The sequence below is a fragment of the Perna viridis genome, chromosome 2, assembly GCF_037379345.1.
Source record: "Perna viridis isolate PV_CMFRI_1.1 ecotype Kerala chromosome 2, ASM3737934v1, whole genome shotgun sequence".
NCBI classification, from domain to species: Eukaryota; Metazoa; Mollusca; class Bivalvia; order Mytilida; family Mytilidae; genus Perna; species Perna viridis.
The window spans coordinates 42,371,941-42,384,310 of record NC_142446.1 but is presented as its reverse complement, the minus strand read 5'-3'; positions in this window follow the sequence as shown (position 1 = coordinate 42,384,310).

Below are 12,370 nucleotides of genomic sequence, written 5' to 3'. Positions count from 1 at the left end.
AAATGCTAGACAAACCGAGTTTGCATGAGGTTGATATGCATATCACGGGGTGTGCGCATGCGCTAACACTAGAAATCCAAATTATCTCACGTTACTAGTGTTACAATATATAAAACTATTCATAAGGACACTTTAAGAAAATGTGAACGTCACATAAAAAATATATGTGTAATTATCTCAACAGATAAGTTTATTTCATATAAAAAATGCGAAAAACCTGACTTTTCCGGAGTTCAATGCGTTCTAAAAACTTCGATGACATGACAAATTACCATATCATCGCTGAACGCCCCAGACACTGGAAATTAAAAATGTGTAAGGATTCCGCCAAGGATTGTTTGATTGTAAGGATTTAACGCCCAAGCAGAAATATTTCAGTAATATCCGAACTTAAAATGGATGATAAAATGAACATGAAATGATGATAAAATGAACAGGAAAGAATGATAAAATGGAAAAGAGATCGGACCCAAGGATAATGGGATCGACGAATTTTGATTGCCACTGGAAATAGGGAGATGTGGGTAGGGTCAGGCAATTTATCCCTTCTATGGCGGAGCACAACGGATGAACGTGACATCTTTCCCATAACGTTGCACCACTATGGTTTGCGGTCAGGTTTTCCTTTTTATGGACTGACGGCCCCATCATGTAATATGCCAGAGGTAAACCATTCCACCATCAGGGGGAACACAATCCAATTGCTCTGTGGACAGGGCACCCTATCCCCAGGCCAGGGTTCTGAGCATTATTAAGTCGTGTTTTATGACAAGCTTAGCGCTGCTGCAGGCCTATTCTTTTGACAACCGGACCTGCACGAGGTGAACAATACCATGAAGATGTGAAGGTGGATATTAAAAAAGAATTTTATGTCCTATTCAAAGAAATGCAATAACTAAAACATACCTTAAAAATATATTTATTAGGCAAAGATATATTGGGATAATTGTTTGGAACAATCTGCTTAGACCAGAACCTAGCTAGATAAATAACGTTGGTTAAGACAAACGAAGTAAGTGGGTAACAAAAATGCTCAGAATGTTGCGAAGAACTGATGAAATGAATCTGTAAACATGAGAAGGAGGCTGTAGACGACGCAGAGTCAATGTTGGTATATGTATTACCGGGGTGTGCAATATGGTGTAGATTTTTACATAGAAAAATAAATTTCTTTTTTTTTGCATTTTGCAATAGAACAGAATGCAGTAATAAAAAAATTGTTACTGCTTAAATTAGATCGGGAAAAATATACTGGTAATGTTCATTATGGTTGAATAAAGATAAGAGATTTTGAGATTTGACCACCCCCCATTTTCATCTGATGGAGCAGTGTAGCGAATAGAGTCGTCACATTCTGAGACGTTTGTATGTGTATATATATAAATATATATTTATATTTACGACTGCAAAAAGTTGCATGTTTTCATCAACAAACCAACAATTCCCAAATATTCTGCTGCATACCATGTTGAATAACATTTTATTGGATTGATTGATTGATTCTTGGGGTTCAAGGACCGAGCACCAATATTTCAGCTATATTCAGGCGATGAACATGAAATGAAAAAGGGATGGGACACATGGATACATCATCACCATCGTCATGAAGAGAATTTTTATATTATACATAAATAGCAATTAATTAACAACATTATTACTTTTTCTATCACATTTTTTTCATTAAAAATTTACATGCCTTTGAATCAGATATGCGCAAATTATTCATTGTATCTATAATAGACCTCTGATAATCTTTATATTGTTTATCAAGCGTTCGCTTAATCTCTCTACTGCTAGCTATAATATTTACTATTGTATCTGCCCTTTGTAAACTTTAATGGAGGTTTTTACATTTACGATAATTTTTGTGCTTTTACTAAAATTCTTGTTTAAATTACGGTTCACTATTGCTATTTCTACTTCCTTATTTTTTCCCTTGGTTGACATTCTAAAATCGTATAATGCTCATTGTTAACATTTGCATCGTAAGACTTTGTGATATCAGGCTCAAGAGTGTTACATGTATCAAAATGAAACAATGAATATCACTTAAAATAGGATCAATATCATTAAAATTTAAGTATATATGTTTGAACAATAACAGAGAAACAATTCCATAATAAATAAGTGTATTTTGATATGTAAAAGCAGCTCCTACATAATAATAACAGCTAAATCTACCACTGACAATGAATACTTTTACAAATTTCTAAAAGTTCATTACCATAATTGTTTACATTAGAAGTGTCAAGGGAACCAAGGTTCTAGCGGAAATCAAAAAATAACGACAAGACAGGGAAAAGAGACACGCGCAAAAAAGAACAGGAACAAAAGTAAATGAGCAACATGGACTCCATTAAAAACAAAGAGCGTGAGGTGAACTGGTAGGCTAAGCGTCATCTGCTTTTCTAGAAACATCCAACGAGTTGCTCATAAGAAGTCAAGCCCAAGGTAGAATAAAGGTGAAAAGATGACTGACACAGTGCAAAAGTTGGTTCTCATAGTGAAGATGGATACATCTTAACGATCCAAGAGTTCATGATGACAAACATAAAACGAAAACCAATCTCGTAACAACATAATCATGTCCCAGACGCCTAATTATAAGAAGTCTATCGTGGTACAAATAGGCTGGTAGTAACGAACGTTTAATTGGGATACCCAATTTGCACATTGCGTTAATACTTTTTATCTTTTCTTAACTTTCATCAATCTACAGGTCATCTAATACAGCATCATTTAAAGGCGTCATGAGTTCTTGCATCAGTATTAAAGTCTCCAAGTAGGCACACTATGGTAATTTATGGTAACATATTCAATTATTTCTAAAATACCAGCAAACCCATAAACACTATTTTCTGGCAGGATATACACTACGTCACATAATAAATCAAATGGGAATAAATTCACGAAGGAAAACGAATATAAATACACTGACTAGATTTATCGATAATTTTCACATATTTTTACATTTTAAGGCTCAAAATCTAGAATTTAAAAAACACAGTTATCTCCACCTGGGATGTCAAATCTGACTAAAATTCGTACATAGTTCCGTACAGCTTCAAAGAATATTGATTAAAACATGTTTTACCAGTAATCGTAAAAATGCAATTTATCTTTGTAAAATTACTGACGGGTGGTCGTCCCACTGGTATATTGGGTTCTGTAAAGATACAATGGATGGTAAAGGTGATTGTTGGGAATTTGAATGTCGAGATGGTCACTATTAGTAGCATGTATTGCAGTATACAGTGGAATATCCATATGTCATTTCACATACTGGGCACTGGAAATGAATCTCATTCATGCTGGAGGGTATTGGGTTGGCTATGGTACAATGTTATGTTACTACAATTTTCTTCGTCTGATTTTCTCTTATGGTTGTCAATTTCTAATAGAATTTCTTTTTTTAATTCCAGTTTTTACATTCAATAAAACAACTCAAAAAGTTAAGCCATCATAGATAAATGTTATCATACTTTAGGCCTATAGGAGTAAGCATTGACGTCTTACAACACAAATGAACGAGGAGTTCGACTTTACTTGGAATGCTATTATTATCTTTTTCTCTGCTTTTATTTCTGTCATTGTATATGCAATTTCTTTGATATTCTCTTTTTTTTCAAATTTGCTTTTTATATTATAAAGTTATGATTTCCAGGAAAAGGAAGGACCCTGTTTATACTCAGCTATATGCCTTCTTATGGTCCGGAAACGGAATCAACATATCTAACTGTTTGATTGACACTCATTATTTTCAGCTTTTCTTGTAGTTCCATCAACTGTTTGTCACATCCTTATAGACTGTCCAATTCACTTTGCACTTTCTGTCAAATTTACATTTGTAACAGCTAACGTTGTATTATTACGTGATTTGCTTGCATTGGATTTCATATGCTGCTTCATTTCTTTTTGCTAGGGGCATATTTTCCGTCTGTAAGCATAGGTGTCAAATCCTCTTTCACTTCCATTGTGCATATTATTGCAACAACTGATAATCAATGTTCTATAACTGTTTCTGCATATGCCTCATATTCAGATCCAAGTTGGAGGTAAAGAATTATCAATTGACGTTTCAAATGACATTGTTTTATACTAATTACACTTAGAATAACCTAAAATGTACTGTAAAACTTATATCAGTGAACTCACTTCTGTTACTACAATTATAATATTGTAATGAACATAAGTATAGTATGAACATGGTTTTTTTAAAATTCAAATCAGTCATGTAAATGCATTCTTAAAGCGATTTAACTTCAATTTCTGACCTTGTTAAACTGGAAATGATATATGGCATCTAGTTCGTAGTCAGGGATGATAAAACCAAACTTAAATTCCGTGAAGGAATTAAAAATAGCAGAACGATAACCTTTGATTTTGGAATAGTAATCAAGGGAACAAAGATTCTAGCGGAAATCAATATAATGTAATCCAGTGACATAAACCGATATGGAAAACAGACAAACACAACAAAGACCATGAAGTAACTAAAATAATACATACAAAGTAACAAAAGTAAATGGGCGACTTGGACTCCACTAAAAACTGGGAGCATGGACCAGGTGCACCGGTAAGGGTAAGCGTCTAAGAGACATTTCTTTTATCTTCGAATACATAGATAAGAAATTCAGCTAAATACTGAACAGTTACTTTGAGAGGATCAATTTCCTTCTCACTACACCAACTCCTGAAGATTGTCCACTTAACATCGTAGACGATGATAGTAGAGTCTCTGACCTCTCGGGAGAGATGTCTAGATGCTCAGAAAAACCTCTCTCCTTGAAACTATTCCTTAGAGAAGCCACGCGAACAGATGTAGATTCTCTGGCTTTCCCTTGAACTGGCAAAGAAAATTGTGTCTTACTAGTAGTAAGAGTGGATAAGCACATGACAGTTGAAGATCTGGATACCATACATTTCTTTATTTTAATTACTTTATGTTTCTTTTTGTGTATGTCTGTTTTCCATGTCTGGTCTTTGTCCCTGGATTACATTCTTTTGATTACCGCTGTAACCTTGATTCCCTTTAATACCACCTTCAATGAAAACCTTTCTTCTTTTCTCTGTGGAGGGAAAGGACGAACCATCAGTAGAGGAACTACCTCGCTTCCAGGGAAACATTAACCTTAATTGGTGTGCTGGAGCATAACTGAGTTGCTTCTGAACCTCATTAAGAGGCAAACCAAAAAGTTTGTCGTCCAAAGGAGACTTGATTGAAGAATCCTTAAGGCTGTCGGACACTCTAGCTTTATCCAGGATCTCAGACCTTTTTGATAAAGTAAAGGTTGCTAAGATTCCCATAAGTAAAATCTAAGAAAAGCCTAGAGCTTTATCAACCTGAAGTAAAAAAGGTTTGACTTCAGGAGGAAGAGCAACATCCTTCAGAAAGGGGGCTACAGCAGACAAATAATGGTCCGCTGTACCTAACACATGAGATGCATTTTAAGAGGGTTCTCAGTTTTTGACCAGACAGACTGAGAAAGACGCAGCTCGTCCACAGGCCTCGAGTAAATTGAAGAAGAAAAGCCTTAACACAGGAAGGCACCAATTTACCCAAAGTGGGATTGAAAATGTAGTAGTCCCTAGATCGGCAATGATCATTAAAGGATGGTATATCGAAACCACTAACCTTAGAAAAATGAGACTCATTGGCTATGACACCTTCATTGATAATCTGAAGAGAAGTGGACATATGATTAGATTCTGGAAAACTAGTACAGTCAAACCTGTGAAAATCGGCCACCCTTCGGACCACAAAAAGATTCCGGTTTCTACAGTGGACCAGCTTGATCAGGTTTTAGTGGGAATCCAAAACAAAAGTTTAAAAAACGATGACAGATGATAGCCTAGACATATTATCGTTTTTTATGCATTATCAATAATTTAAAAAAATATATATATTTAATGTTTCGCACACCAATTTACCCCCGTCAAATTTTGTAAAACTTAAAATTAAAAGTTGAAATTTAGTGGATATATTGCTTCAATGTAGATAAGCATTAATACATAGACAGATGTATTATATGTTATGGTCAACAGGTGTAATTTAAGCGAAGAATGGTATGCGGAACGTTTCAGTCCCCTGCCGTATTAGGTTCTCTCCTCAGCATCAGGTGGCTGATTTTCAAAATACCTTATTTCGCACGAACTTCTGGGACTAAAATTGTGAGAAAATGAATCGAAAAGGGTCTTATTATTTTTACCTTTTTTCCACCTACTCCATGCATGCTTTTCATCCTGTGGTAGTGTCTAAGTGCCTGCTATTTTATAAAACATAGTATTTGGCTGTTAGTTTTGGAAAGGCACCCCTGAGTTGTACTAAAACTCAGTAATATTTTTTTCAGTATGTTACCATGGCTACTGGATTTTATAAGAATAATCACTAGATTATTTATAAATGACTTGAACCTCCACACACCAAGGATTTCAAAACTATGCACTTCTTTTATGACAAAATACTAGAAATTTCTGTGTGGATTGCCTCAAAACAGCTTTATTTCAACAAAATGAGACCAAATTTTCAGAAATGACCTAACTGTACTGTACTACCTATAGAAAATATAAGAATAAAATCGGGACTATAAAAATCGGCCGATTTTGAAATGATTTCGGTTTACGCAGTGGCCGGAATATTCAGGTTTCACTGTAAGAGACTTAGGTAGGTCGTTAGACAAACCACAAGAAACCTTGAAAGTACAAGTGTGTCTCTTAGGCTTAGGAGGCGACTAAAAAGGCACCTTATTGACGTCTCTCATCATGAAGTAGACAGAATCTCTGAGATCCTTCAAAGAAGAAGGTGTATCCTCAGTTTAAGCGGCCTTGCTGGCATTGGTAGGAGACCGACCAATTACAGAAGAAGGAACAGGATTAGAGAGAAGGTTGAGAAACATTCTGAGTAACGTGATCTCTAATTCTACCTGCGTCACCAGAGAAAAAATTACCTACCTGACTACCTGGGGCCATTGAAAAGCGCTCCTCGTCATCACTATCCTCGTGTTCACTTTCAGAGTTGTGAACTGTAGGAAGAGGAGTCATAGAGGAGTTAGGTGTGGGTTGCTTGGCATTTTTCTCCAAAGCTGCAAGGCGACTGGAGAAACCGACAAACTCAGAAGATATAAATTGACAAAAGTCATTTAAAACACTCTTAAACCAATCTAATGAGGGGACAGAGTCAGTAACCTGATTAGACTGACACCTAACAGAAGAGGTAGGTGCAGTTACAGGTGTAGTAACACTACTAAAAGGCAGTGCTAAAGAAGGAGCAATGGTTGACAAACTAGGAGTGACTGAAGACCTACATGTCCAAAGTTGGAACCATAAGGCCAGAAACCTGGAAAAGCCTGACCAGGAAAACCTGGGTAAGGGTAAGCCTGAGGCCATGGATGTCTTGACCAAGACATGGGGTTAATAGCCGAGGAGTGCAACGTAACAAAGTAACACCACAGTGAGACACTTGATGTCTAGAACCAGGCAAATCAAAACCCACTGAAATACCAGGAGAACAGGAAACTGAAACGGTGGTGTCAACTGGCCTGGATGCTGTATGAGTAACCGTAGCTGTAGTAGGGATAACTCTATTACAATCAGGGGTTAATAGAACAGTACTGCTAGTCACCGAAGTTAAAACGTCGGTTGGTTGTCTAGTCAGACTACCTGACTAACGTAAGGTAACGAACCATCCATAAAAATTTCATCGTCAGTAATGGCGTGAAATGGACTATTAACATTCAAGTCCATCATTAAGCTTCAATAAACAATAATAATAATATACAAAAGGAAATTCTTTAGAAAAAAGAATTTCTTACACTAACAAATTTCAAAATTATTCACAATTAATTTACCACATAACGATGTGTCTTCTTGCATAGTGCTCAGAACCCTGGACGGGGCTTGGGCGCTCTGCCCACAGAGTAACTGGGTTGTGTGCCCCAGGTGGTGGAATTGGGTAACCCTGGCATGCTCGATGCTGGGGTCGTTAGGCCATAATACGGAAAATTTGACCGCCAACCATAGTGGTGCAATGTGTTGGGAAAGATGCCACGTTCCTCGCATGTTAAAGAACCCTACTGTGGTATTCTCCCGGAGTAGGAACCATAGGGCTCCGCCACAGGAGGCTAAATTGCCCGACCCTACCCACCTCTCCCTATTTCGAGTGGCAATCAAAATTTGTCGACCCCTTTGTCCTTGTGTCCCATCCCTTTTTCATTTCATCATCATTTCATGTTCATTTTATCATTAATTTCATGTTCATCACATGGATATAGGTGAAATATTGCTGCTCGGGCGTTAAACTCCAACAATCAATCAATCAATCTTGCACAGGCGGAAATAAATTGGATGAATAAAGGGTAGATGGCTACTATGAGGTAATCCTATTGGGTGATATTTTTAGAAAGGGGAGTCCGCTTGCTTGACTTCAAAGTAGACACCTTAAGGATGCTCTCGACAATGTTTGATGATCCACAAAATTGTTTCAGAGAAGATTTTTGAAGAGTAATATAGGGAACCAAGATTCTAGCGCAAACCAAAAGAATTTAATCCAGGGATAAAGACAAGACATGGAAAACAGACAAACCCAACAAAGAACATAAAATCGCCAAAATAATACATACAAAATAACAAAAGTAAATGATCAACTCGGACTCCACTAAAAACTGGGAGCATGGACCAGGTGCACCGGTAGGGTAAGGAAAGTCAACACCAACAGCTCACAAAAGTCATGGCCTTAGGCCAGATGAACTAACAAGTATACAAAATTGATGTAACCATTATCATCAATATTCAACTTCCGTTCCGCAAATTATGAAGAGCTTTGCTTTTTTTTTCCAGCGACGCGGGACATGGAAATGCCGGACGTTCGTCCGCGTTTTCCGCACTTTTTTTGTAATGCTTTTACCAAATAAGTTTGTTTTTGGTATGTGGCCTTATTATGAATAAAACATACGAGTTTTATATATATTGTAAATTTCGATATGCTGTACACGTGTTTCAATGAGTAACCTGTCATCAGCAGCATTAAAATCAAATGTGTAGGAAGATCATAATCAACTACATTCAGCTGATTAACTGTTTATTCAAATGACCATGCACACAGATTAATTTTCAATATGTCTTGTATATTTGTCTTCATGCATAAAAGATATCTCATGTGAGCTTTACATTGTTTCCTGTAGGATTGTTTTAAAGAGTATATTTACATTATTACATCAACTAGAATGAGTGTTTAGAAATCATGTTGGATTTAGACCATTCCGTTTTAACAGTGGCATAGCGAATAGTCAATGAGCATATGCATTCCGCGAGGGGGAGAAAATTCTTTTGTTTTACGCAAGTCCTACCTCACTGAAGTCTATGCCACGCATGCTAACATTAACATTAAAGTGTCTGTTGTTCACCACAGACCTTTTCTTTTTCAGCTCACCTTGTCGTATTCCATGTGAGCTACTAGTGCCACCATTTGTCGTCCATCGTCGTCGTTAACAATTCTCTGAAACTACTGAATGGATTTGGATGAAACTTAGCATTATTGTTCCATAGGTATACCTCAAAAGTCGTTAAATAAAGCCAAATTCTGACTAAGGTGTACGAGTGATGAGATCTGTGACCAAATTTTCGTGAAAATCTGATGACTCGTGTAGGAGTTATTGCCCTTGTGGACGTGTTTTGCTAGTTTTGTTATATCATCTTTAAAAATCTTCTACTCAGAAACTAGATGAAAGAATTCAATGAAAACATGATTGTGTCTTAGGGAATTCTGCACAAAATGACCGTTTAAATTTTTGATCTGTGAAAAAAAAAAAAAAAACAAAAAAACAAAAAACAAAAAAACAAAAAAAAAAAACAGGGCTGTCGTTTCTAAAATTCTAAAAAATAGAACATAGGGGTAAAACAGCAGTTTTATCGCATATATCTCAAAAACTGTATGATTAAGTCCAAATCTGCCGGGGGTTGAAATGTTCAGCATGGCGTGATCTATCTGTTCAAGTTTTCGTCAACCCATTCTGTAGTAATTTTAAGACACTGCATGTACTAGACAGTACTTTTGTCCATGGGCTTGATAAAATATGGTTGCTTTTAGAAAAAATTAAATGTAACTGATGAAGCAAGGTGAGCGCCAGTTCAGGCTTTTAAGAGTCTTAAGTTTTGTATAAACACTTATATCTAAGGAAAAGTCATATAAACTTTCATTAATTCTCAGAAGATTTTTGAAAGTAATAACATTAAATATATTAAACTAATGACTATAGAGTGCCCGAACCGCTCATCTAGTCAAAAAGTCTTTTTAGCTTTGTAAAGCTGGACTCTTGACCTTACTTATTACCCACCAGATTTTCATATTACAAAATAAATTTCTCATAAGATGCAAGTTATTTCCACTAATCCACATTTTTTTAGAAATGGTGACCATGTTTTTCGACAAATCAAAAATCTCCTCACACAGATTGTTAAGGATATCCTTACAAACAATCTAATAGAAATTAAATCTTTACGGTACCGGCCTCCATAACTTGGCACGTGTCGTGTATTTTAATCAGATTGCCTAACAAACATTCATGCCATGTTTGGTTACAGTCCATCCTACTGGTATTCTCTGGGAAGATTTTCAAAATTCGGGAAAAAATCCATTTCAAGACGTATTACTCATTCATCAACTAACGGATTTTTCTGAAAATTTCGGCATGGGTCCATCTCATCATGCTGTAAAATTTACTACCGGCCCTATGGTCCATTTTTAGTAACGGCAGTCATGTTTTTGCGAAGTTTTGTTTCAATCCGTCCAGTTGATTCAGAGGAAAAGATGTTCAAAGGTGTTCAAAGATGTTAGGAAATGCAAAATTCGGTAAAAAAATCATTTCAGGACCAATAACTCATTCATTCGTCAACGGAAAATTTTGGCATATGTCCATCCCATCATGCTGAACAATTTTACTTCTGTCAATTTTAGCTAAATCCAACTGCTATTGAGTTATTTCCAAAATTCTGCACTTTGACCCCTATTGGTTACATTCTGCTATAATAGTTTCAGTGGAGAAGATGTCTGAAAAAGTTAACGGACAAGGACAAACGGACGACGATGAACACATTGTGATGGCAATAGCAAGGTGGGCTAACAAATAGCGTAGAAAAAAACAATAGCTCTAACATAGCTTAACAAATTTACATGACATACTCACCACAGCTTGATCCCATAAAATGATGAGCACTTTCATTGCGTATCAAAATTTTGCTAAACCAAATAGTTTTGGAGATATATGCGAAAAACTTCTGACCCCTATGTTTATTTTTAGTAACGGCAGCCATGTTTTTCGACGGATCAAAAATCTCCATATTAGTTCTGTGTATAACACCCTAAGAAACAGTCATACCAAGTTTGGTTATAAATGGTCCAGTAATGTCAGAGGAGAAGAATTTTGAAAAATTGTTAACGAATAAGATGACAGACAACGCACGAAGACGGATGCCAAGTGATGGCAATAGCTCTCATGGTCCTTAGTTACTGCTATATTTCGTATATTTTTATAGAAACTGTTTTCCCAGCTGTCCCCGCTCCAATGTATAGTTTCTATATAAAGCCTGTCTGTCACCGCGTACCCGCTCTATTTTGTAAAATTTTATAGAGACTCTATCATAAATGTTGTTGGTTACGCTCAAACCTACATAGACTTGTATGTAACCGGAAACAAAATGCATGCCTACAAAATTTGAAACCAAAGTCAGATCATATCTTGCCAGGTGGGCTAAAAAGGTGTCCAACCCCTGGATCTACCACTGCTGATCATTTACTAAAGATACGATGGATGTTAATGGGGGAGTAATATTTTTCTTGACACTTTCATTATGGTGACTAATTAGATTTTATCACCAACATACTTTTATAGGACCATCTTTGTCCAATATGTACATAAACTAGTATATCAGTGTTTGCAAATTGGTGGTAAAAGAACTAAAAATAACTTTTGGGGAATTTCATATTATTTAATCAATCTTGTCTTCATGTACAGAAATTCCATATCATTTTTCCTTATTTTTAGCATTTTGTTTGGCTTTTGAAGCGTGAAAAAATGAAACAACACAATAGGGAAGAAGTATATCATACACTTTCATAACAGAGCTGTTATCAAAATGCACATTTTATGTACTTTAAAAAAACTCAAATGGTATAATTCCTGAAGCAATTTGTATGACTGCGGTTATTAGTTATTGGTTTAGTGATATTTGGTAACGTTTCGAGATCAATTAAAGAATGACATATATTTTTTCGGTCAATGAAGAAATAACCTCAAACATGTTGTGCACACTAAATAACTAGCAGGTTATTTTAAAATGTGTACCATAGTCCTTGAGGATATTTCAAATAGACAGA